Raw genomic sequence first — 27,743 nt, 5'->3', positions numbered from 1 at the left:
TATGGAAAAAACTTAAATCACAGTCCTTCCCCTGCTGCCACCACCACCACCAAAACACAGAGCTGTCAATCAAACTCAAGCCCCAAATCCTAGACAGTAACACTAACTAATCACAGCAGTTTGCTTTGGTAGTAAATGACAGGAAAAGAAACCCCAAAGACAGAACCAGACGCCAGAGAGAGTGTAAAACCTCAGAGACCAAGACTCTCGCTCACCCAGGGATATCACTTCTGTCAGTAGCACTAAGGAGGACGCCGTCTGAAAACACAACGCATACCAGAGCCCTCACTCATTCTCTCTCTCTCCCTCTCTCTCTCTCTCTCTCTTTCTCTCTCTGAGCTCAGAGCGGGATGCGTCTGGATTGCTGCACCTCTGAGGCGAGAAGGTGTAGAGAAGGATTTCACAGGGCTTTGATAAGACAGGCAGTTCACAACCGTCGCAGTGTTCACTTTGATTAAATACAAGCCAGTGAACTGCAGGTCAATACCGGCCTTTAAATCAAACACGGGAGGCTCAGCGGAGCCGCGTAATGCACACCTCGACGACAGGAGAAGATTGCACTGAGAGTTTTAATAATATCCCTGGTCCTCTGGTGACATAATCAACTGTAAAAACAAAGTGACCACAACTTTGACTAAATTGCAGGTTGCTGGGTTTTCCATCATTTTATTTGAGGCCAAGACCTTCACGGATGGAAATCATGTTTTTGTCGCCACTTAGTCAGTGAGTCAATTCAATTCATGTAGCCCAAAATTTGTCTCAGAGGGCTTACAATATGTACAACACAGAACATCCTTAGACCCTCGATTTGGGTAAGGAAAACTCCACAAAAACACTAACTTTAATGGGAAAATAACAGAGGAGTGATCCCTCTACCAGGACAATCACACAATAAGTGTCATATATATAAAGTCTTGTACTGGAAAGGAAACTCTTTCCAACTTGAATTAAATTTGTGAAGTAAAATCCTTGTGTTGTGTGTCCAACACCTTCAGTGACACCCTTTGACATGATAAAACACTTGTTATCCTTAAACCAGTGAAAAAGAGCGTCTGACATTCACAAAGTGGATGAAGTTAAATCCTTCAAACACCTCTGGGTGTTAAACCAAAGTACTGAGATACATCACATTACATTAAATAGAACATTTTCAATAATAAATCATCAAATACATACACAATTCCATACAATTACAACTGCTACAAAAACTAAATAATTCTGTTTACTGTAGCTGACAAGTAAAGAAATAATGAGTGAAAGAGAAGAGGGGAAGACTGAGGAGAGTTAGACTAAGAGAGAGAAAGACAAAGATGGATTAAATAAGAGAGGAAGACAGAGAGTGAGGGGGGAGAGAGAGCGAGAGAGAGAGAGAGAGAGAGAGAGAGAGAAAGAAAGAGAGAGAGAGAGAGAGGGAGAGAGGGAGAGAGAGAGAGAGAGAGAGAGAGAGAGAGAGAAACAGACAGAGTTTAGATTACCTGACAGAGCAGTCTGGTCTTCCCCCTCAGAGACGCTTCACAGGCACTGTGAGACAAGCAGGGAGAGCCAGAGAGTGAGAGCGGATATGACTTTTTGAGTGGGTGTGTTGCCGAGAGAGGGAGAGAGGGACAGAGAGAAAGAGGGAGGGTGGGGGTGAGGCAAAAACAGAGTGATGGAGAGAGAGAGGGAGAGAGGAAGACACTAAAATGAATGTTTCCACTGTATAAATGTAAGGGGAGGAGGAAGATGCCAGCGAGAAGGAACTGAGAGCGATTCCCGTAGAATGAGTAACATCTAAAAATCATCACTGCAATGCAACCAAAGTTCATGACAAACCAAGAAAGTGAAACCAAAATCTATAGATTAGGGACAGGAACTGCCTGCTGATGTTTCTTGAACTTGTGCACATTCATTGGCAGTGGCACACTGCCCATAGATAGGATTACAAACAGGTCTTACATGGGGTTTTCCCCTGCAACACAGAGCCCTGGAGGCAATTCCCTGCAATTATCACCTCCTTATCAGCTAAGTTATCTTATTGTAGCAGTGGATGAAGAAAAAAGAAAAAACAACAGCCTTCTTCCGAAGTGATAAACAAGCAGCCTACATGGCTCATTTACGTAAATCTCCCAGTCCCAGCCAGAGTGCCACTGTGCCGCATCTGTAAATGAATTCCAGAGTGGCATCCATTCAAGCAAGCCCCCGCATTACGCAGAGCTCGGGTTGGGCCTATCAGCGGTGCAACATGAGAGAGAGGGAGAGAAACAGAAAGAGAAAGAGAGAATTGAGAATGAACGGAGGTCCTGCTGTTCCATAGAGCTTTGCCTGCACTGGCAGAGCACAGGAAGTGTGAGTCACACACTCTAAAATAAACACACTCACACAGCGACGAGCCGGCACACAGAGCTAGTGGATGGCTGGGCTACTGATCAGAAAGCAGGCAGAGGGAACATGGATCCTCACAGGACAGCAACATGTGGTGGCCTGGCGGGAGTCACAGCCAGATGATGGGATGAGTCAAAAGAAAGAGCTGCTTCCCTTTTTGTCTAATTGCTCAATTACAGTACATTTCATTTTTGTTTTTCTTTTCAACCTCATTTAAGCTGTCGGTTTGCTCTCTTTATCAAATCTCTACCAATTAAGTTTTGTTTCCCTCTCGTCTTCCCCTGTGCTGTTTTTCTTGGATCGTCCAAATGCCCCCTATTCTTTCTCCTCTGCTCTGTGTTTCCTCTCTTATTTTATTTGGTTCCAGTCAATAGGAGTGTTGTTCAGGACTTGGTGATTACCCCTCGCTCCGTGTGGCTGCTGGCTTACTGCTGTAGGGACCGCTGTGCTGGCCTGATGCTGGGCTACTCTCACAGGCTGCTGGCTATGCTGGCCGAGGCACTGTATTGTGTCTGTCTGAATGTGCTCATTGTCACCCTTTACAGCACACACCTTCTATACTGTACTTCCCTGTGAGGGACTTTCACCCATCCATCATCCCTTTGTCCTCTGTTCCTCAGACTGAGGGGTTCTGACGGGAAGGTGGGGAGAGAGGGCAGAGGCCCGGGAACAAAACTGCCACTGTGGCGATGATTGACAGGAAAGTTGCTCTACACAGACGTAACGATTAGCAAGGCCGGGGACCAGGCTGCAGACACACAGTAGTCTGGTTAGAAGCTAGAGAGAGCTAGGAGGTGTTAAGTTCAACAGCCATGTAAGCAACAACACAAGAGATAACAATTTGGAGTATTGGGATCAACATGGGATGTGCAAAGAATGTGAAAGCAAGCTTTCATGATGTTGTAATAAACAGAGACCATATGCTACCCACTGGCCCCAAGCATGTCAGGCTCACATTATGCAAAGCTGTTCTCATTTACAGTAAACGGAAACAATGGCTCCCCTGTGGTATGGTCACATGAGGCAATTTCACGTATACGACACAAACGTACCTATATAATATAATGCAGAAGCACCTAAAATGCAAATATCATGCTTTAAAGAAACTTTTAATGTTGCTTTGGTTCAGCCACAGACTATAATTTAGACCAAATGAATGGTTTGTGCAGTTACACACAACCATACACATGACATATTTTTGGTCTTTCACCCCATAAACTGCAGACACAGGCAGTAAAAGGTGCAAATATGGGAAAATTCAGAGAGGGTTGTCTATGTTCTGAGGGCAGATTATTTCAGACGTGTGGTGTTCCAGTAAACTGACCCTCTTCTGTCCATATGACTGCGGTATTATGATAGAAATAAGATCCATTTAAAGAGGGATCCCACCTAGTGTATAAAAGCCACTGTGGCTCTGTATTGCTCTACCTGTTTACATTCATTTGGAAAATAACTGAGTGCAAAGAAGACATCTATATATCCAACGGGCGGACAGAAAAACAGGATGTCAAACCTCTAAATCTAGTCATTACGCGGGCAAATGTAGCTGTATCATTGCTTCGCCCTCCACCTCAAAATAAAATCTTAAAACTTGATTATTCCATACATCTTATGCAGTATTCTCCTGAGGTACAGCTACAACAAGTTTGGTTTGATAAGACAGCATGACAAGCGGAACATCTGCAGATGATTTTGACTGTAGCGCCCCAGTATATAGTATTAAAACACTATTGAGCAGAGGAATGAAGATTTTAATATTGATACCAAAACAGTTTCTGAGGAAATAAATCTTGGATCTGACAGCAATTTGTGAAACAAAAAGGGTGCTCTTGATTCACACGTGGGCAATGAATGGCCACAAAACAGTTTTTCAGGACTTGTGTGAGTCAACATTTTCACAAAAAACTGTTACAACTTAAAATTTAAATGTGTCCAGTATTTTGATGACAACATGCCTGCAAAACAAAACACGTTTGATGTTAGCATGATGTTAGCATGCTACTGTGCTAAATTAAGATGGGGAACATTGTTGTAAACTCTTTAAAATGCATCATGAATTTTTCCTAGATAAAGTACATCAGATAAAATATCTAATTCAAAATAATCAACATAATGGTTTAAATCAAGAGATAAAAGTAAGCAAGGAAGAATAAGCAAGGCTAAGAATCTAAGGCAATCTGTGCCAACTTTCAGTACACTGTTGATATTTTGTTCCATGGACACAATTTGGTTGGTACTCAAAATTACTGAGGTTCAACAACCAGGTTTAATGGTGCCTTGGTACAAAACTATAAATGCAGTGAAGCATAAAAGGCCAAAGGCTTGTCTTCAAATATACATAAGCACATCCATTTTCACACAAACATACTCAGACAGCAATATTATACAGCTAGAGGAGAGAGGACTTACACATGCAACCAACCAGCCAGCTAATGGAGTTGAGCATGCTAGTCTTTTGTTAATGCCGATCGATATGTATCCTCAGCAGATGTGATATCTGATCCTGTAAAACACTGAAAGACTGACCACCCTCTGTTTCACTCAGCATCTCTCTTTTATCGTAGGGGCTTTCTAACTCCTTCTCTGCTTCTCTCTTTTCTATTTCTCTTAGACACAGAGAAATGCAGAATTCTCCCCTTTGTGGCCACTCACTCCCCATTTACAGTAGTTCTCAATTTCACCCTCACAACACACTCTCATTATCTTTTCCTTTTCCAGGGCACTGAGGCATTAATAAAAACCACTGTCTTTATATGCAGCAAAGTAAACTTTACGTATATTATGAAGAAGGCTACAGGAAATCATGTCTCCAGGGTTGCTCTGGTTAGTGATTGTGGAAAGTAGCCTGGCCTGAGTAAAGTCCCTGACTGGTAAGGCATATCATATAATGACCTAATCTATCATTAGCAATTTGTGACAGTGGTGAAACGTCATGATAGTTGTACAGTATTAGTATTTTCTGACTCTTAAGCATTACTGCCCAGAGGGCAAAATGGTCTTGTGACATGATACAAGTATGTTAGTGACAAAAAAAGTGAGCTAACAAACACATCGAGTGTCTGTCAAAGAAACATAATCTGCCTTTAGACAGCTCAAACATGAAAATGCAGCACGAGTGGTGTGCAAATGAAATAAAAGAGTGACAAAGCACGGAGAGCGGGAACGGATAAATATAGAAAGAGGAACTGACATTTTCAAAAGCTGTCCTCCCTGCACCCACAAGTTTCACTGATGCGTGGATGTCAAGATCACAGTGCAAATTCTCCCACGCAGCTTACTGTACCCGTCGTTCACAGTTGGCTGCTTTATATTTGCTCTCTCAGTCATGGCGCAACAAAAAAAGAGGAAAAAAAATGGGCTTGAAGCAAACCTTTGATGAGACGATAGTTTTCACTTAACATGATAGGAGAGAAGAAAAATAAACAACTGTCTGCTAACTATACAATGCAACAACTTATCATCGTGAGAAAACTATGCTCCTTGCTTTATACTGTAACTTTCATTAGATAACTACCTGCCGGACTTGAGCTTGAGGTTACATAGGTTAGAAAGTTTTGTGATTATTCGATAGTGAAAACATGATATTATCAGTAATTTTATGTACTATAGAATAACAAAATCTGCTTCTACATGTTGGCCATAGACAACTGTCATATGTTTTTTGTGATTTTTCTTTTTTCTATGAAGTCACCCGTATGGATTCCTCAGTGATGGGACAGCCTTTGCTAGTTCCTCCTTTCTGCAGCTGCTGTACTACATCCTGTGTGAGGCTGCAGCAGGTACAACGAGCGCTGCTGTGGCACTGTGCATGACCTGGCGCCATGCCTTATCTGCACACCTCAGTAACCTGTGACTTTGTTAATCTGAGCTGTTAAATTGGAGCTGCTCGTGCTTTTAGTGCTGCACAAATACAGACACGGGGGAATAGTCAACAGGTGAAAAGCTCAGCCTGAGTGTGTTCAAACACGGGGACCAGGCCGCAGAATGTTTCAACACGGCCTCCGCGCCCGGCATGTAAGGGGGGCACCCTTCTGATCAGGGAGTTTACTTAAGGCCAGTCTGGTCCAAGTAATTGCTACCTGCAGTGACAAACAACTCCATTCAGCTCGAGTGTTGGTTTACAGTTTCCTCTCCCTCCTCTCCTGCATAGCCCCTGTTGCCCATTCTGCCCGGTGCCACGCTGCATTAGTGGCCTGTCAACAGAGACTCTCAGGACGCATCAACGCCTAGTAAGCCGCCTTTCAAACCCAACACACATATACAAAAAGTGTGTGCCAGAACCTGTCTGTTTATATGTGTTTGTTTCTGTGAGCGCTTGAATGTGGAGGTGTGTGAGCTCATGTGTTAGAGAGAGCTGGAAAAAGTGCAAAACTGTGGGTGCGCCTCAATACTCTTATTTGATCTTTCCTCACTCCTGGCTTGAACTGGTTGAGGCGTGAGGAGCGAGGATAAACGAGAGCAGCCTTCATGGATTACTGGCCAATATGCTCTCTTATTGGATATCGGTTATTGATTGGACGCTGCAGCTGATCAGACTGATCTGATACATCACAACATCACTGAGTGGACACAGATTACAGATTAAACTCAAATGTATCACTCCCAAGTTTTATATTCTATTTGTTTTCTGATTCACTATCTAGTTAAACATCTGTTGTCGGCCTGATCAACAAAAGAACCATAAACAACTTTTTTCATTTATTAGAAAGATTTTGCTTTTCATGATCCCCATTAACTTTTGTTATGGGTAAAATTAAAGTCAGGGAGAGTCTGTCAGCAAGAAACACATTTTAAACACATTTATATTTTGCATAATTTATCTTCATTTTCATTCAGTCACGTGAGGTGGAAAACTCCTGAGCGTTGGGTTCGATATGAGTTACATCATTTCAATTTTCCCTGAAACATTTAGCCTAATAAATAATTTCCAGTGGCACCCTAATCATATTCTGGGTCAATCAACAATGAATTCACAATCAGAATATCAATAAATACAGATGCAAATAATGAATAAATAATATAAATACTACTCTGCCAGTAGAAATGGTTCATGTGTCTCTGAGCAGGACACAGTACACAGTATAAATAAAGAATGTCGGTTTTTATTCATGTGCAGGTGTTTGTTAAACAGGTAACAGGCTACAGAGAGAAAACAGCTGCTCTGACAGTGATAACTGTGCCCCTTTATTAGTATTAGCACAGTACACATGTGTGCAAACACAAACTCCGTCTAAAGTCACTATAGCTGTTAAAGCTGACTGACAGCTGATCAGCTGTGATCAGCTGCTGCCGTCATCAGAAATGGACATCACTTCATGTGACGCTTCAGAGGAAAGGACGTCTCCTTTCTCTAAAAACATGTTTCCTCATTTCCTCTCCTTGTATGGTTTCCTTGCATCTCTTCATGAATTGGTGGGAGGGACTAAGATGCAAGGAAAGGACGCAAGTGAGGGAAACGTGGATGCAGTTTAAGGAAATTGAGATGCACCTAGAGAATAACAAGAGGGAAAGATAGGACATTTTATGTCCTCAGCACAGAGCTCTGACCCACAGTAGTGACTCTATCAGCCATCTGAGACAATCGTATGAAAGGCTATCAAAAGCGCGTGCGGTGTGCAGCCGCTATATCTCGAGACTGCAGCTCCAGGGCTGAGTTAGACAGCTCATCAATCACACATGACAATCAAGTGCAGCTAAGACAGTCTTTTAGTAAATTGTGTGTGTGTGTTTATGGAGTTGTGAAATGCTGAATCAACTGAAAACATGAATACATGTCTAACATAAATTGTTCTGAAGGCTGCTTACTATATGCATAAAGGTTTCTATATTTCTATTAAAATAATTGTGTACAACAATGCTTTAAAATCTGAGCACAATCCCTCGTCCACATGTCCAAATGTTCACAATGTTTTTCTTAAATTTACCATTAATTACAAATGAACAAATGAAACCAAAAATGTTCATGTTTCCGCATGAACAGACACCATTGAATTTATGTGAGAAAACTGAGTATGTTTTTTCATAATTTATGGCTGCACCATTACATCAAAAGAAAGGTTCCAGATGTTTTGCTAATAACTTCATCCTCACACATTTGTCTATATGGAAAGTTTGGGATCTTCACTAAAATTTAAAAAGAAGTTCTTTCAAGTTGGTATATGCTCGTCCACACAACATGAGCTGGTAACGATGGATCCACCAAAGGTTTAATGAGACCAAACATGTTAAATCATCATGCTGCTTTCTTATCTTTACGGTAACAGTTGTCAACAACAGAGAGCTAAAGAAACAGTGCCTTGCTGTACTGTAAACACAAGGTCGAGAAGGATTAAGATGTCAAGATCAGTGTCAATACCTTCACGCTGCTTAGTAACGACAGGCCAGGAACAAGCAAACATACACTGGCGTCCAATTTTTCCACCAAAAGTCTCACTACAAGGAAATCGAGTTGTGGTAAAAGGCTTTTTGCAACAACCAAAAATAATAAAGCAGCCCACTCTACTGCAAACCAACTGGCCCACTTTGCCTTACCAGACAGACAGAAATGTGTCGCTGGCTGTACTCATTGTTGCTGGGAGGTGCAGTCTACTCTGGCCACTGGGGAAGGCCACACACCACCACAACGTCTGGTTCCAGGCGACACTAACAAACCCCATATTCCTGCAAATACACACTGCTTCTGATTGAGGTAAAATTTACAGTATATGACACACACACATTGTAGGTGAGCATTTTTCTCTCTCTGACGACCACCCGGCCTGTTCAAATAGCTTTGGACGGTAACCCAACCCGAAGGGTCACGTGACCCACGTTAGGGGAATTAGCGGTGCATTCCTCCAGCTGTCATCACCTCATGAAGATCTGGTTGGGAGAAACTTGACTCCAAAAGCCGACTCGCCACCTCTCTTCTCCTCCTCTCCCACCTCTTCGGAGCTGCATCCTCCTGCCTGTGAGCCCGATCATTTGAATACAAAGCAGAGAAACAAAGATGTCCTTAAAATAGAGATGCTGTGGCTTTCAAAGAAGCACACTGCAGAGGCACAGCGAGAAAAAAAAAAAAAAAGAGAGAGGAAAAAAAGAGAGCGAGAGAACAAGAGGAAGAGAGAAAAGACAGTGATAGGAGCAGGCTTATGGCGAGAAAGTGAGACACTGTATTGATGTAGTATAGGTGGCTGGATACATTGATTTCCTGTTAGTTCTTGCCCGGTTACGTACGGCTGATTTGTCATCCAATACAGGTTGAAGCGCTGTCTCTGAGCATGCCCTAAGCTGGGCTTTACTGGCTTCTCTGTAAGGATATACACACATTGGATCATTATGTTACCTCAAAGAATGTATCCCCACTGGGAATGTTTACTGTAAGAGCTTTCTGTCATGTCAGGTTCCTAGATAACGCTGCAATCTGAGTGTTACCTCTGGTGCACAATTTGCTCACCTCGGGACTGCAGATTGGTTATCGAGCAGTCGCATGATGAAGCAAATTGTCTTTTATAAAGCAGAAAGTTCCTATCAGTTCTGATAATAAGGCTGATACCTGTTTGTACTTAGTGCAAAATACCCAATAAAATGCACTCCTAAAACCACATGGCTATTAATTTAATATTATGCTAACCATAAATGACCTCATCTCACTACCATCTCATACAGGCACTTAAGAGCTGCTTTGCAAGCAGGGTTGTTAGCTACTTTTCAAGAACTTTTAATGATTATTTCATCATTACTCACTAAAATAAAGGGTTTCTGGACATTCTACCACTTTATATAACTGTTTTTCTAAGTTAAATGAGCCACTCCACTCACACTATTTTTGCCCTGATTTTGGAAAAACAAAATCGTTGGGCATGACGCAAAGCTCAGCCTCTCATATCTAATTGTTTAAATGCAGGTAGTCACATCAGGATACAAACAAGTCAATTGCACCAACATGACGAATAATATAACAGAATATAAGAATATAAGAGGCTTTACAGAGGTATCTGTTTAGAATTTTGTAGAAACCAATAAGTCTCTAAGTTTATGAATTCAATGATGAATCTTTTAAGGACGCCTGAAAAGTTGCACATAGCCAGAATATTTGTAACATAAATGGAATGAGAAAACTTAGCTAATATTATTTACATAGTCCACGTTTCATATCGCACTGCCTTGTAGTCTTTTGTTTTTGGTCTCCTGATTAATCTATGTACTTATTTTTATTTATTTTTTGTTTTGCATCTGGTCGTCATAACACAACGCTGAGATGCGTCAGATACACACTACTAGTCTATGTTCATCTGTGTGTGTAAGCACAGTATATACTAGTAACAGATACATATATCTACAAGTCCATAACATATGTATTAATGTTTGTTGAACAACTTTTCAAAAATGATGTGTTTGAAAGTCAAATAAAATATAAATAGCAACAACTTTCCTCTCTCTTGTGCAAGCAAATATTTAGGACAGGAACACCCTTTTATGTATCCCAGGACATATTTTCTCACACTGTTCCATTTTTTTGTTGCTGAAATTTCAATAGTTTTCATGCTTTGAATTCACTGCCTCTGTGGTCAGCACGGTCCAGTTCACCCTGCGGCTGCTGATTCAGCTGTGCCTCCAGAGTGCACCTCTCATATGGATCTCAGAAGGAGAATTCTCAAAATTCACTAAATAAGAATTGAATTGAAGCTGACTTTGATAATAGTATGCAGAATATGAAAGGGTATACTGTATCTTCAAACCGTCAAATAGCATGTACTATTGTACAGATAACTGTATGAGGTGGGAAAGTTCACTTTCATACAGTCTCTTGTTCAAGAGATTTCTTGCTTTGCTAATGTACCGGTCAACTAAGAGGAACTGAAACCACACTGATGTTTGCCCAAGCAATAGTATTATGAGGTTGGATCCCAGTTTCTTTACAGCCATTAAATAATATGTGTACATAAAAAAGTGGTTCATCAAAACAAAATACTGACTTCATTTTTTTCAGGGATCAAATTCCTCCTCTGCACACAGCCCTTCATGATAAAACACAGACTGTGCATTCTGACCATATATTCACATTGCAAGCAGTTTAATCAACAGGTCACTGTTCATTTTCTAGAGAGATGACCAGTGAGGGAAACCTGGATGATGATGATGATGATGATGATGATGTGACTAACAAACTTGTCAACTGACTTTTTGTGGTCAGCAGATGCTGATTCAGTTTCTCCTGACAAGTACAAAATGAAGTTGATTGCTGCCAATCTGGGTTTCCCTGCTCCCCACAACACTAATTAAAAAAATGTATTTCATTGTTTTTTTTTCAAATATAAATGGAAAGATAGCAAAACATGCCAACATCAATATCAAAAATGCACAATAATGAATAAAAGAAAACAATGGTACAGCAGTCCTAAATAAAATTAGAGCTGAGACAATTGATCAACCAACTGATCATCAGAAAGACAGTGTTTTTGATAGTCTATTAATCGTCCAAGTCATTTTTGAAAGCAAAGATGCCTAAAAGTACTTGTGCTAAATGGGAATTGATGGTATGATTTAGAGAAATTTCTTTTTTTCAGTTAATTTTCAAATAATGAGATTTATTTAGTGATTTGAATCAAGCTGTGTTAAGTGAAACATAATGTAACACTATTTCCTATTCAAAACCACAACACTGATGTAATCTACTGCAGACCTCACACTAAACACTACTGGTCATCAACCAAATTACACACAGTACAACGCCACTAGTGAAGAGTTCATCAGCAAAACAAATCTACAGCCCAACAAAAGAACTTACTGGGAGAATAGAAATTTGTTTATAGACTGTTAAAATAGCAGATGAAGAAGTCATAAACCTGAATCCACAAAATATAAACAAATGGCAAGACGTGCCCTCCAGTGAACTGCTAAACTGAGAGGAAATCTAATCTAAAGACCAAGAAAATCAAATCGGGGGACTGGCAAGTCTGTTAACTTTCACTGTTGAAGCAATCTGACTACAATCTTAAGAAAACTAAAACTGTGCATTCCATCAAAGTTTAACTGCATCTGAACAAATCCAACTAAGGAGGTACAGTAAGGAGCAGCTGAGGTTTGTGATTCAGAAGATGTGGAGAAGGAAGTGTGAATCAAGATGGCCTCAGACTCACTGAGAACACTGCCTGGATTTTATAGTCAGGCAAACATACTGTATATATGCACATACACACTTCTACATACACATGCAAACACTGACACCTACCAAGAACATAAACTGCCACATTCACATGCAAAATCACATTAGGCAAGTCTTGGCACACCCTGGCCTTGCTGACCCACAGTTTTCACTTTACTCATTGTGGTCTGGCAAGACTCAATAGGCGTTTGGTTGGAACGGACGTCATTTCAAGTAGGCTGTATAACAGATGATTGACAGGTCTCTCAGACATCAACATGAACTCTACCTCTGTTTACTGTAAGTAGCAGCCTAGAAGGTTTCCATAAGAGAAAAGTCCTGTAGAAACATTAAAAGCAAGAGCTGATTTGGTGTAAAACATGAACACAATTCCCCTTTTTTGCTTTATTTTGGGTTTGTTTCAAATGAAAAAGGTTAACTAGTGGATGTAATGGAGCCTGAGGTGAAGGACGGCCAGGCTAGACTATGACACAGCATGTTTTTTTCTTTTTTAGCCCTAGCCTGATTTATTTTTTTCTTTTCCGGTGACTTTTCTTCTTGTTGATGTCTTCCACTAACTACTCTAGATCCCCAGTAAAAAAAACCCATTGGATATGCCTAAACCTGAAAAGCAACATTTTTTTTGATGTGATATAGTAACTGAGTCACCACTGAATCTATTTGGCTCTGATGTGTGAAAACAAGACTAGGCTTTTCAAACATTAAATGGAGGAAATAATCACATATCATGCTGAAATGGCTGTGATGTATGAAACAACTATCAGAAAATTTCTCACAGCTGCCATCCACTCTTAACTCTGACGCTTGATTTTTCAATCCCATCCCAATCCTAGTTTAACCATATACAGGGGTCAGTATGCCTCAAAGTTCTTGTCGACATCGTCCACTAACCTTTCCGACGACGCAGTTGGGACGACTGCATCCAACAATTTTTGTAACTTTCTCTTGAACGTCTCTCTCAAACTCTATTTTTTTTAATTCTTCACTCAACTATGTTACTTTTTGGATGTGCAAACATATGAAACACCATGAATGCCTTTGAGAAAAGATTGTTTGTTTGAACAATTGACACGTCTCACAAGTCTCACCCCTTTCTGTGATGTCAGGCTTTTTTCCCTACCTCCCCTTCCTGAGTATGGCCCTTTCAAACAGCTATGAACACTTTTTCCTTCCCGATATGATTGAATGACACATCTGAACTATTTATTTCAAGCATACCTCAGCCATAAAAGTCCAACGGTTTTGTGAGGTGAATTAAGTTCCCAAAAAATGTTGTTGTCATTGGAGTAGTTGTTCACTATGTGTCAGAGTTTCAAGAGGCAGTGAGTCATGTCATCTTGCAGTACCCATAGTTCACTGTGAATATTGACTTGAATCTCAAAGTATCACTCAGACAATAAAGGGATGTCCCATTAGTGTGTGTGTGTGTGTGTGTGTGTGTGTGTGTGTGTGTATGTGTGTGTGTGTGTGTGTTATGAATAACTAGTGCTTTACCACCTGTGACAGCCAACTGGCAAACAAATGTCTCTGAACTGGATACACACAAAATAATTGCAAAATCATTCCTATAGTACTTCACTGATACAGTATGAGAAAAAACATTAAACTCATTATTGAGTAGCTGCAACAGAAACTATGTTGCTATATCATATGATACATTTCACAAGAAAATTAAAGTTGGATACTTAGTGACAGAAAATATTGTGAGTAAATATAAGAATACCTAAAAAAAATAGTGGATTTAGACTTAAAACATAACTACATGAATAGCCTACCACCCTCAAACAAGAGTTCTAGTGTGATTTTGGAAGGGTAACATGTTTGGAAATCTTTATACGAGCCTGTTTGATGACACACAGACCGAAGCAGTAAAGACTTGGAGGATGAGAGGCAGAACACAATGTTACACAATGTTCACCATGAAAAACCGCACCGAGGATAATCTGATAACACTGTAGTTACACAGAAAAGCAATAAACAGTGCATTACATAGATTGATGGGATGAAACACTGATACAGGAGTTTCTCTGCGAAGTTAACTGCAGTTTCTGAGAACTGCGTAGTGCAGTACTCAAGCAACAAAGAAGAAAATGTTCGAACAAAAAAAAAAAATACATGCCCTCTTTCCGTTCTCGTACATTTACCACCTGGGCAATAAGATAACAACCTATGTGTTTCTGTAACGCTGATAACACGATGGCCAACCATGCAAGCAAAAACATACAATTATGGCCAATGAAAGAAAGGCTATTGCTGGCGTAGCAACAAGGGACAGCTCACTCTCACAAGACCAGAAAAACCATCCATCTCGCGGGCTGACAAAGAAACATTATACTTTCTTTCACACAAAAACAAATCTCTCCTGGAATCCAGCAAGTTAAACTAAAGACTTACAATCTTGTTAAACTTCCTGCTATGAAGCGAATTTTGAAATCATGTAATCACACACAGGGCATCTTTCTTACCCTGGCAACAATGTTTGCGTGTGTGTCTCACACACTCTCTTTCGCTCAGAGACAAATTGATTTCACCATTCTACACCCTCCAACGCCCCTCCTCCTCCTCCTCTCTCCTAAACTCTGCCTCTCACTAGGGTTTCACTAGTGTTTCTCCTAATCTCCCTCTTCTTGTGTAATTCAGGCACTCCCACAGTAATGGACACCCTACTCAGGGGCAGTGAATGGGAAACCACCCCTGCTGCTCCAGCTACTGTACTCTCATAGAATCCAAATCAGCTACACAGATAGCTAGTTTGGAGGCTGTTCAGATGACAGAGAAAGTGAGAGGGTCCTGGAGAACAAAGAGAAGAGGTGTCGGGGGAGCTGAACCCTCTGTCCCCCTCTGTCACATGCTACCAGCCGAGCCGTTCCTGGTTTCCCTATGGGTACGGCTGTCAAGAGTGAAATATGTCTTCCCGCCCTGAGCCAGAGATGCACCAGGAGCACCATGTGCCCCTGTTACTCCGCCACCTCCTTCTCCTTCCCCCGGCTTCTTCGCTGGCCCGCCAAGCTGTCAATCAGCTGACACCAGGGCGAGGGGGTCCTCAGAGGACGAGCGCAGTGCCATTAAGCATATTAGAGTCGCAGAGTGTTGATGAAAAATCTAAATCTGCAGTGACTTAGCTGGGGTTGCTCCCCATAGCACTGTGCTGACAGTGCAAAGCTGGAAAAAGAGGGAGGAGGTGGGGGACTACCTGGGTGCAAACAGTGGGACTGCTGACTGTTTGAGGTTGTTGAGGACAGCAGGATTACATAATAGAAAACACTGTAACACCTCCGACTGAAGAAGAGCTTCCTACAGCGTTCTGTGTCCTTTTCCCCCGAAATGTATGGTCCCGTATCTTTTAAAGTCTTACAGGTTATGGCTGCAAGTCCTAGTTTATAATGATTTATAATTACCAGTAAATTTAACTTTAATATTATGTGCTGCAGATCTCATGTCCCTGCATTGATGGATGGATTATGTGATGGACTTTCATGTGTTAGCCTCAACTATTTGCCTTTGCTCTACCTCTTTACCCAGCCACTCAGCCACAATCCATCCCACCTCATCCACCCGAAAGGTGATGAAAACCTTGGCGTTAACATCCAGCAGCAGAGGATAAACATGTAGCCCTCTGACGAGCGGCACACGCTTTTTTTTTTTCCTGTCATCTGTTTATTTTCTCAATTACAATGGGTGAGTCTGTGTCAGCAGCTCTGGGGTTTTGCTCTGGCAAGAGGAGGGAGCAAGGGAGGATCCTCTCCTGGGGTGCAGAACTTTCTAGAGGAAGCATGGCACAGACGATGTGTGTGTGTGTGTGTGTGTGTGTGTGTGTGTGTGTGTGTGTGTATGTGTGTGAATGCCACTGAAAAACACCCTGTGTGATCACTGCCGTAAGTGGAGCAAGGTGTAGAGGGAAAGAGAGGAATGTTGAAGCTACTGTGTGACAGAACATCTGCATTATCAAAAAGGTTTTCTCTATCTTCCATCCACAACTTCCCTAAAAGAGGGATCCATGCTGAGTAGCACCGTCACCTGATTCATCTTCAGCTGTTAATCCACCGTGACAGTGTGACAAATGTGACAGAAGATTACTTCACTGATGTTGCAGTGCTATGTGAGTCTTGATCCTACTCAAGATGATTCACCTACTGTCATGCCTTTTGTGTGACTACAAGTGCGGTGGATGAACTGAACAGTAGTAGCAGTCTGTCACATCACATTTCACACAGGCACCTAAATAAGCGAAATACGGGGTTTGTCCGGAGACCCAGTCAGTAAAACATATTCGCAGACTAATACTAAAATGAGTAGTACAGTAACAGTCCAAAAACTTCTAGTCCCATGCAGCGCAGAGTTCAAAGAGTCATACCAACATGTTTGCAGGTTTTAGCTCATTAACAAGTCCAAGCCATGCGAGAAGCTCAAGGCTGTACTTAGGCACTTAGCTGTGCTTGAGCTAATAGCTAATATGCTTACAATGACAATACTAACATGCTTGTCTTTAGCAGGTATAATGTTCGCCATCTGAGTTTTGCTTGTTAGCATGCTAACAAGGCTAATGAGAGGCTAATGGGAATGTCATTAATTTTGCATGTGATTTGTCATAAAGTATTGGACAAATGGAAATTTAGACCTCATGACAGCATTAAACGGAACTTTAAGGGATCACCAACGTTATAACAATGGATCATGAGGAGAACTTTGGGATCACCACATTTATCAGGATAAACCCTCTGGGCACAATGAATGTCTGTACAAAATTTTATGGCAATCAATCCAATAATGATTGAGTTATTTCAATCTGGACAAAAGTGGTGGACCCACCAACCACACAATAGACTGACAATGCCATCCCTAAAGCCAATAGCATGGCTGCTTAACATTTTTGAATGAATGCTATTCACTTTTAGAAATTTTTATGTCATTTTTCTACATTTTTTTTGCTAATAGATATTCACATTGTAGCTACAGAAATGAATGAAAATCAATCAATGCCTGGAACAGCAGTTCAAAATCTGTAACATAGAGCAACATGGCTTGAAAAATGTTGGTGACGTACTAAATGGGCTAAACCACTGATATAGTCCTTACACTGGGTCTTTGTTTCTTGTATCCGCTGTGACAGTGCAGTTTTCTCCGTACACTTAGTGAAACTTACAATGCAGTGACTCAACAGATGTGGACCACTGAAATAAGCCCCTGATTGGCCAACTCCTGCTTTCTGCTTCCTCTCCTTTCTCCCTTCTTTCTGAACTGTTACCATTTTCAAAGTCCCTACACACATTAACTATCCAATAGGAAAATTCCCACATATTTGCTGAATTTAATTAGCCAGGTGCCAAATGCTTCTCAGAACTGTTACACAGCAGTATTTAACAGGAGAACTGATGGACTTTGTAAACTTTAGACCAATCCTTGATGATTCTGACTGGTTTAACAAAATCAAACAACCATGAACATTTTTTATCTCTCTCTCAAAATAATAGTTGTCTATGAAAAACCTTTCTACTGCTTTAGCATGGTATAGATAGATAGGTCTAGCAGTGCAGGACTAGAATATGACAGGCACTCTGGTTTTATTGAAGTACAGTGGTAGCCTGTGTTCTATCGAGACCAAGCTAGGAAAGTTGTCTGTAGGAATGCTCATGCAAATATTGACCTTCAATTAGGTCAAACAGACGCCCTCGCTTAGGGGCTGCAATATGGACGCATCAGCAAAACATCATACACACAAACAGTCACAAAATATATATAAACATGTAGAGCCATACCTGCACAGTGCACACAAACACATTTGTGTAAATACACCTTCGTTTGCTGTGTGAACTGACATCAAATGGAAGACAACTGCAAAACCGTAAGCCTTTAAAAGGTAGTTTTAACCTCAAACAGGATGTCAGCACAGCATCAGTAACATCACAAAACCACAACAAAAATCAACAGTTTTAGCCTAACATAACACACACACAGACAGAAATCTGTTGAGTTTTGTGCCCTTTAATTGGGTGAGAAGCAAATGACCTTCCCAAGTGATGGCAGTCGACCACACTCTTGCATAATTAACAGCATCTAAAATTAGGTTTTTTTTTATATGACCTTACCTGACAATGTCAGGGCGCAGCTTGCCTACAGGGACTCTGCGGTAAATAACAAATGTACATATGCGTGCCCCCTACACTCACACTGCTCATACAGACCTACTTTTTTATTATATATCTCATTTCAGATATTAGACTATTTAAAGTTAGTTTACTAGATCATATTGTAGGGTATGAACCGAAAGACAAAAAAAAAAGAGTATGCCAAGCTCCTCGCAAGCCAACACATTTCATAGCATGAAGGCACGTCAGGTGAGAGGGAGCGTTCCTCAAGCCTGAACACAGTACACCGCAGACTGACAGCACCATGTGAGAGACAAAACACATCTGGATTCTACTGAAGGCTGCTCCACAGATTTTACAGGGCTTTTAAGGAGTGCAGCTGAGGAGCAGGTCCAGGGGTTAGTTCAACTGCTCTGCTCCAGTGACAGTGACACGGCAGGGGAGGATTGTGCTGGAGCATCGGCTGCTGCCTTGATTTGCTCGGAAGATCCGCGGCAGGGTTGGAAGGATTTTCCCCAAAGCCCTCTTACCCTCCCGCAGAGTAGAAATCCCCTCCAATCCTTACTAGCAGTTCCAGCCAGAGTTACTGCAGGGACGCCTTACATGCTGAGACAAAGGACTAAAGAAAGGGAATTTGAAGAAGGAAGCCAATATAGGGACATCAGTATCATTAGAAAAGTATATTAATTAAAAATGTATAGTATACTCTCACTCTTCCACTCTCACCTATACATGTGTATATTTTTACAGATTGCTATGGGACCAGCATAAGACTATACAGATGGAGACAGATATAGATGAGAGATGCAGAGGCTCATGGAAGATGAGGGGAAGAGGTGCAACAATGGAGGCTGCAAAATTAATGTCAAAAACACATTTCAGAGGAGGTAAACCACAAGTTATCTTTGCAGGTGTTAGCCATTTTTACACAAATCAGTGAGGTGAACAAACATCTGGAGATAGTGATCTGTATGCAGCTGCAGCGTGTGCTGTGGGGTGTGGTCAGAGGGTGTCTTAGGACCCAGAGAGAGCAAGACAGAGGAAGAGTGAGAGATTTGGATATCTAGTCGGGAAATATAATACCTCGTCTGCATCACCGATCAATACACACACCAGGCGTGCATCTATGGTTTATCTTTCAAGGCAGCACAGAACCTCAAGGAGTTATGTGCCCATCCTCCTGAAGGGGAGATTTAATTCCTTCATTCAAATCTGAATATCCAGTGATTGATAAGCTACTATGTGTGTCATCACTTGTTTCAGCCTCTCCCCAGTATTACACAAATCTCACCAATGAGATCTTGGCCAAGCCCTTCCCAGACATACCTGTGGTGTGCAGCACAGAAGCTTACAATCACACTATTACACAACACTGGCCACTGTGGAAAATGAACACATGCACAAAAACGCCCTCACTGTTGATACAAGGGGAAAACACATAGACTATAACGTATACAGAGGAGAACAATAGAAAATGTAAATCTTGTCGGACACATTATGAAAATCCCAGAACTTGAAGACTTGGAGTTATAATAACAATATATATAATAAACTTGTGGCCTATTTTGAGGGAGGATTGCTGCTAAAAACAGCAAACCCCTTGACATTCCACTTTGCAACTGTGCCAAAGCAGGTAATGATTAACTCTTATAAAGGGAGTGTTTGAATGAGTAACCCCTGCAGAACCTGCGCTGCCTGCCCGGCTGTACATCACCATCCACATATATCATTACATAACCCAGGCTGGCACACATGGGAGCGGGCCAGGCAGTCACACTAATACACATACAGTACAGAGTCTGCTCCCTGGCAAACACAAGGATATTCTATCTCCATTTGAAGGGGCAGCCAACAACAACTGGGCCTGGACGAGAGGCTGAGTTGAGGCCAGACACTGATAAACAACAGCGCACCCCTGACAACAACACATACTGACCAAAATGATACAAAAGCAGAACCATGACTATGGATGTGACCATAAGACTAAATAACAGAAAACATTCAAACTTCTTCATAAAAGATCTATTCAGAATGCATTACAATGCCAGCAATAAAAATTATTAGGCCAGTGGGGCATTTGTGAAGATACCAGACTGGCTCCTGGCCTCCATATTTGGTTGTGAGTGTGTATTTTGTGCATGTGTGTATCCAAGGTCTTGTTCCTGGTTCACTCTGGTCTCCCAGCACTACAGTGGGTCTATTCTTCTCGGGTGCTTCAGAAAACAGGATTAATGACCAGCAGCAGGGACATGAAAAGGTTGTGTCCACCAGCCACCAGGATTTTACGGCCTGGGTGTGTATGTGACTATGTGTGTGTTTATTTTCCTTGTAGGAGACTGATAACAATGCCACTCTTCTTACGTGCGCTCCGAAAGAAAACAAAACTTTAACATGCTTGTACATGCCATTTAATACTTGGCGTAATCTGTCGAGCCGACAGTCATGCGTGAAGTGGAGCAGGCTGCCAACAGCGACCTTGTTCACTTTTTCCACAATATTACAGACATCACACCAGTCATGTATCACCTAAAAAAATCACATCAAGGGCTCAGACTAAACTGTCACTCTTTCTAGAGAAAAATCCCTTGATCCCATCAAACCTTTCTATCTGTCGGAGGTGTGTCTGAAGGTCTAGTGCAGCAGGAGCCCCACGCGACCCTCTCGCTGCTGATGGCATTTCATGCGTCTAAATCAACACGTCGCCACCTGCAAGGCTGACTGAGTGTGTGAGAGAAGGAGAAGTGGAGAGTGTATGCCAGGTGAGTTTGTGTGTGTGTGTGTGTGAAAGCAGCGATATAGTGTTTAAGTGTTGAGTGGCTCTGTGTTAATTGGCAGAAAACTACCCTTTTCCATCTGGAGTGTTTCTTGTGCCAGGGAGAGATATAGACACACACAAACCTGTCTGACTAACTGACTGAGGCCTTCTGTAATCAGTGTCAGAGCTGACAGAGAATTAGGTTTCACTTTTATTGTACCTGAATAAGCTCATTGCGCAAGTCCAAAGCTACAATGCTGAATACCGAGGCTTTTTGTAATGAATTGGCACCGTCAAACTGTTGACTGGTATGAAAACAGGTCCTACAGCTATACAGACAATAACACATTCACTTCCAGCTTTAAAACATAGTAATTATTCTTAACAAGCCACCTTCTAACATTTCTGCCAAGTTACAATGGTATAAAAACATCAAAGTAAGTCTGACTCGTAGCTTTTATCCCCATACACGTTGAAACCATAAATGGCAGTAATCCCTAAAGCCTAGATTTTTTTCAACGATCAAATGCTTTATGATGTCAAGCTCGTCGAAAATTTGCAAGCAAATGGAGCAGCGCTCTCCTTGGGTGCCTGCTGAGCTAGCGCCTTTCTTCAGCCAGCACCACAAGTGGTCTTGATCCAGACCAGAGCGGAGCACTGTAAGGCTGCCACTTTGTGCTGATTCAATAAGAAATAATTGCATATTGGCCTCTCTCCACTCATCCCCCTTCACCACCCCACCCTGACACTTTACTGTATTTCTGTGCTGTAAGTTACAATACAGGCTCAGAGCTGGGGAAGGACACTGCAGCATTGCCGCTAGTGTTGTTTTTTTTTTTTTTAACATCAGACTTCCTCTGGACTGAATGTGAAGCTGCATATATCAGGACCTCAGCTGCCCCTCGCTTTAGAGCAAAAGCTGTGTAACCATTGTGGTCTTCATCTACAGAGAGCGACACATTTCAAGCGGTAACCTTACCTCACTTCCTGTCAAACTGGCAGAAGAGACGCACATAGAACAATGGCTTTGCCTCATGTCAAACTTAAAATGTTCTGATTAATTCACCAGATGTAATATTTCTTTTATATCACTGTACTTATAGACAATGGGGCCCTGGGCACAGACATGTAAAAGGCCCCCACCCTCCTATGTAGGAGCAACACACCCAGAGATAATATACAAAATGACTACAAACAATTCAGCTGTTCCAAAGAGTCTGATCAGGATCAGGAGCTAAAAAAACCCCATGATCATGACATTTCTAGTTTTTAACTGAGCACTTTCCAACCAGAAATATTAACTGTCACTTAATATTAATATAATATAGTATATTAATATGAACTGAGGCTGTGGCTCAGGGGCCCCCTGAACCCTTGGGCCCCTGGACCTGTGCCCACCAGGCCAATTCAGTAATCCAACCATGAGACAGACTGATAGATATCACTCAATACTGACTGTGATTTCTTGTTACTATGTTGTTTAGCACTGTGGTTCTCAAACTTTTTTAACATTAAGGACCCCTAAACTGACACAGATGGAAGATTTTGTCCCAGGGTCACCCATCTGATAGGATTTTTGCTTTTAGATGTTTTATTACAGAAAGCGTATGAAACCCATGACCAAAATAATCATACATTCTGTCATTGTGTTACTTATGGATGCAATTACAGTGAAAATAAATTATTCCCCCTTTCTCTGGGGACCCCCTGGAACCCCCTCAATGACCCCTGGGGGTCCCCAGACTCCTCTTTGAAAAGCAATGGGAGTACATGGGACTGTGAGCAAACTATTTTGCATTGTAAACATGTCATATAACAGTCAAACAGCCGTTCATTGAGTCTGTATGCAAATGTTTTTCAACAACAATACTGTCATTACCTTAAAATGAAACCTGAGCAGAAAGTCTAAATAACACAGAGATTGAAGGTGAAGCAGTATCAGTGTTACTAAGTGTACAGCCGCCAAAACAAACCCGTTTTGGTCAACTTAATCCATCTACCATCTAACAGTGAATCAACTGAGTACAAAAGCATGATGTCATCCTCTAAAAATCTGGCAAGTGTAGGTGTAGTCCATTACAAACAAGTTCACAGGCCTGATCGTGAATCCTACGTTTTTTACGTATCCTGCGTGCGTGTGTCTGCCCGCACTGTTGCTCTCTTCAACTGGTTTGTTATTCAGGACAATCGGGGTGAATGAAGGTACACGATGAAGCATATGCTGTCAGCTGTATGTGCAGCGCCCCCGCCGCTACTTTACTCACACTGCTGCACGTAGTTTGGACCCGCACAGTCCCCCCCCAAAATCCTAGAGTGGATGCTACTGAGGTCCGTTGCATGCATCATCACATTTTAATTTATAACACAGACAACTTCATGTCACTCTCTCGCTGTAAAAACACGAGTGAGATCCTGCCCCCAACTTCACACCACATCACTCCCTCTCTGTGACAACCGCTGCAACACAATCGAAACTAAGTCATAAACAAGCAATGATATGAGGGTTAATATTTACCAGCTTGCTACAGTGCGGGCGCTGCAGCCATTTATCCCGTAGCGAAAGGGCCAGAAGTCCGCATTTCCTGGATTATGATGCGCCGGATAGAGCTGCTCTCGGTGCCCGCGTTTCTGTGGAGGCAGAGCCGGAGGGGCTCGGGGTGCTTCCAACTGTTGTGTCAGACCGGACAGCGATGCCACATTCAGCTGATCGCCACAACAAAACAACATCTCGCCCTACGCAAAACACACTCCGCGGCTCCGCACCACCCCGCACGGCAGGTCCGGTGGGCGCCGCCCCCCTCTCTGCCTCCGCCAGTGGGCTGGTGCGCCGAGCCCGCCTCATGAATAATCATGAAGTAGCAGAGGCAGCCATTGGTTTAGAGGAGCAGTTCCTGGTTAATGCTATTAATTCTAATTAGCCAGGCAACCCTCATGCAGTTGCTTAAATGAGAATGAGTTCAGGTCAGTAGACTGGCTGAGGTAATCTGAGTTTCAGATTTCTTTCAGATTCTGCAGCAATATTTCATCTGTGTGTGCAGCAAGTTGCACCACCACACACGCACACCATCCTGCTATACCACAAGAATGAATAGTCTACCTAAAGTGATGCTGACATAGCATCACACAAGAGCGATGTAGGCCTAACGGAGGTCAGGATCTGAGACCACAAATCAATTAACTTCCCCTGGATGACTGTGTGAACTGTCAAAGGGTCACACGGGGCAGTGTTTTGCAATTTTTGCACACATCTCAGTGCTCTGACAGCATTTCCTGCTGATCTGATGACCCTGTCTGTCTGACCTCCCTGTACTTGAGGGACCGAGAGGGGTGGCAGGGGGGAGGGGGGGTTGTTGAGGGTCACATACAGTAAAGGTCATAGAAAGAGAAGCAGTCCTGGTGGCTGTGGCTGCCGCAACGGTACCCTGGAGATCAAATGGAGCTGTAAAGGCCAGTGGACATCAAAGCGCGCAGATGGTGGTGACTGGCAGCCTCTTTTCACCTGACTCACCTCACATCACTGTCAGGTGCACAGGGAAGCCCATGAGGGGATAAATTTGTCCTTAAATACCCTGTAAGGACTATAAAACATCCAACAACTGAACGGCATGTTTCACAGTGACTAGTAGAGGAGAAACTGATGTAGAGCAAGTAACATTACGTCCTCTCTGCACATGAGTATACAGTTAGTCCCACTCTTTTGTGTCTCATATTTTCAGAGCTGTCTGTGCATCTGCATCCAGCATGAGCTAACTCTTTGTTCCCGGTGTTGAAGAACAGCGCTGCAGCAAAAAGGAAGAGGAAAAGTGGGAGGGAAGGAAGGTGGGGAGAGGTGTAGAAAAAGAGGAGAGGAGAGCAAAAGAAAGAAAGGCAGTGGGAGGAAGTGAGAGACAGAGCAGGAGACGGTGGAAGGAGTGCAGGGACACGCTGTGGTGTGAGCGCTCCGTACTGCTACAATATGACTCTGACAGGCTTATGTAACCAGACTGGCCTGGCATTTGGCTCACAGCAGACGCCGGCTGCGCTGACTGTTATATAACTGCATTTAGCTGCTCCTCTGAGCCGGGGGGGGGGCGGGGGGGGGGGCATGCGCACAGGAGAGCCCTACAGACACACACACACACACACACACACACACACACACACACACAGACTTCCAGCTTAGGACAGAGTGACTGCATTACAACGCAGCCAGGGTTCACCAAATAAATGAACAGAAAAGGGATCGAACGAAATGAGAAACACCCTTAAAGTTCAGTGGAAGTTCATCAGGTTATTAGTGCCTACATTTCACTTGCTGGAGAGATGAGTCTGACAGGCATCAGCATCTTCACTTCCCATCATCCAGCAACAAGTTTCCCATCCTGAAAAGCCTAATTGGGGCTTAATGTTGGGTAAATGTTTCCAGTGCACATGCAATATGCCAGCAGGGCACAAACTCAATTAGCTCCCCTGCATGCAGCACATAATTTAATGGGCCTGGATCCCACTCTTAAAACCCAATTACACCTCAGATAGGCATTTCCAGTCATTCTGTCAAAGAGGTGGTCAGGGATGCACAATCCTCCCACAAAACAATGCTTATCAACATCAGAATCAGGAGCAGATGATTTGTCGTGATAAGAAAAGCCTGAAACAACGCTGAAATATTGTGATATCTATGGTGACTTTATTCTTGATTCAAAATGCAGCTAACCGCTGACATTTCCGAAACGAACGTGGGAAAAGAGAAGTGAAGATTAAGGTCAGGGATAACACTGCAAGTGATAATCATTGTTTCAGTCAATCTGCAATTAAAAATCCCAGGATGCCTAACCAAGCATGGCTGCAGAGCTACACTAAGTGGTTCATAATCAGCACATTACAGCCTCTGATCTCTTATTACAGCGACAAATTGCATCTGATGATAACAGAGGAAATGAAGGTGGGATTTATGACACTGGAGCCAATGGCCAAAGATGGAATGTGTCTTAAATGTGTCCTAGGAGAAAAACCAAGTTCACATTTGTAGGCTACACCTGATGATAACAGGGGAAATAAAAGTGCGATTTATGACGCTTAGCTAATTTGTTCTCAGATGCTGTTGGCTGTGCTCAGTTCAATTTCAAATGGGACTAATGGAAGAGTATAGTGCAAAGAGTTATTTAGTCTCATGAAACTAAGTCTGGTAGTTATACACTGTAAATGCTTTGATCAATAAAGAGAAATGAAGAAATAAGATTTATGTTTAAAAGAATGAGGGCAGTTCTTTCAAGAGTAAAGACTGATATTATGTTAAGATTAAAACATTACTAAAATAATTTAAAATATAAGATCAAAACACCAGAGATGGTGGCTGTCTTGTCCTGTTAAGAGGAGTGACATCACATAGTGTGTGGTGAGTTTACCCAACGTCTGTGCATTTAACAATGGTGATTGCACAAGACTTGATATACCCCCCTTCCTCTCCTCCTCCTCCTCCTCCTCCTCCATGTGTCTGACCCATTAAGTGAAGCCATGGGTCAGGCCACTATGCTACAAAGAGACAAGACAGGACTTCCACTTTGCAAAACATTCACGCAATGTGCGATGTTCCAGCTTCTCGGCAAGTCCAGTGCAGGAACACTGAGGGGGTCAAAGAGTTTATACAAAAGCACCAGACCTCCAGCTATCAGTACTGAAATGTTAGGAGTGTTTGTAATGGCACAGAACACATTTTCATTATATTTAAGCTATTGCTCTAGTTTTTGAACAATTTGCATCATTGATTTTTCCTTCAATGACTCCGTGTGAGTTTGGTGCATTACTGCATAATATTCTGTGCACAGTGTTCACTTTTCATGTGAATTCCTATTATGTATTTGAACTTTACATACATCCCCTCAGTGTTGATATAATCTGCATTTCTGCCCGTGTGCCAATATTGTGAATTCATTTGATTGATTGAATATTATTTCATAGTTCTACACCGTCTCCTCCTCTACCTGTGAAGGAAGTGAGAATTTATTTTCATTACTAAACTGTTACACAATTCACCAACTCAGGATTGTCATCGATAGGCTGAGCAAGGGGTGGTGTTGGGGGTGGGTGGAAGTCGACAGGAGGTGGTGTGTCCTGTACAGTTCTAGACAGTGCCAACTGGACTGAGTGACTGTAGCAGCCAAAACCAACAGGCCCCGTCTGCCAGCCGGGCAAGAAGGAAATAACACAGCAGAGGCCGCAAGCACTGGCACACAGTACTCTGTCTCTAAACCAGCACAAGGGACAGGTCAGACATGTTTATTGCCTCAATTTGCAGTGGAAAAGGTGAAATCTTGTCATTATTATTTGCTGGGCTTTCAGTTTAGCTTTGGAATTCTGTCATAGGAAGCAAAGGGTCAAGACATCAGTGGCTGACTTGACTGTGTCACTGTTCACA

General features: G+C 42.3%; 1 protein-coding gene across 3 annotated transcripts in view; it reads right to left on the bottom strand.

The window, feature by feature from the left end:
• The window catches only part of LOC137191680 (transcription factor HIVEP3), a 42,364-nt gene extending 18,227 nt beyond the window's left edge, over window positions 1-24,137 (bottom strand). For 2 of the 3 annotated variants that reach the window (XM_067601973.1, XM_067601975.1), the window contains exon 1: window positions 23,865-24,137. The gene's annotated coding sequence lies outside the window, so the exon portion shown is untranslated. Of the gene's footprint in view, window positions 1-1,475; window positions 1,522-23,864 lie in introns of all 3 variants that reach the window. The other variant, XM_067601974.1, reaches the window with a different exon arrangement.
• Between the last annotated feature and the right edge of the window lie 3,606 nt (window positions 24,138-27,743).

Source organism: Thunnus thynnus, chromosome 10 (genome assembly GCF_963924715.1).
Source record: "Thunnus thynnus chromosome 10, fThuThy2.1, whole genome shotgun sequence".
Lineage (NCBI taxonomy): Eukaryota > Metazoa > Chordata > Actinopteri > Scombriformes > Scombridae > Thunnus > Thunnus thynnus.
The sequence above is the reverse complement of the archived record's forward strand: the minus strand, read 5'-3'. Positions and strand labels throughout refer to the sequence as shown.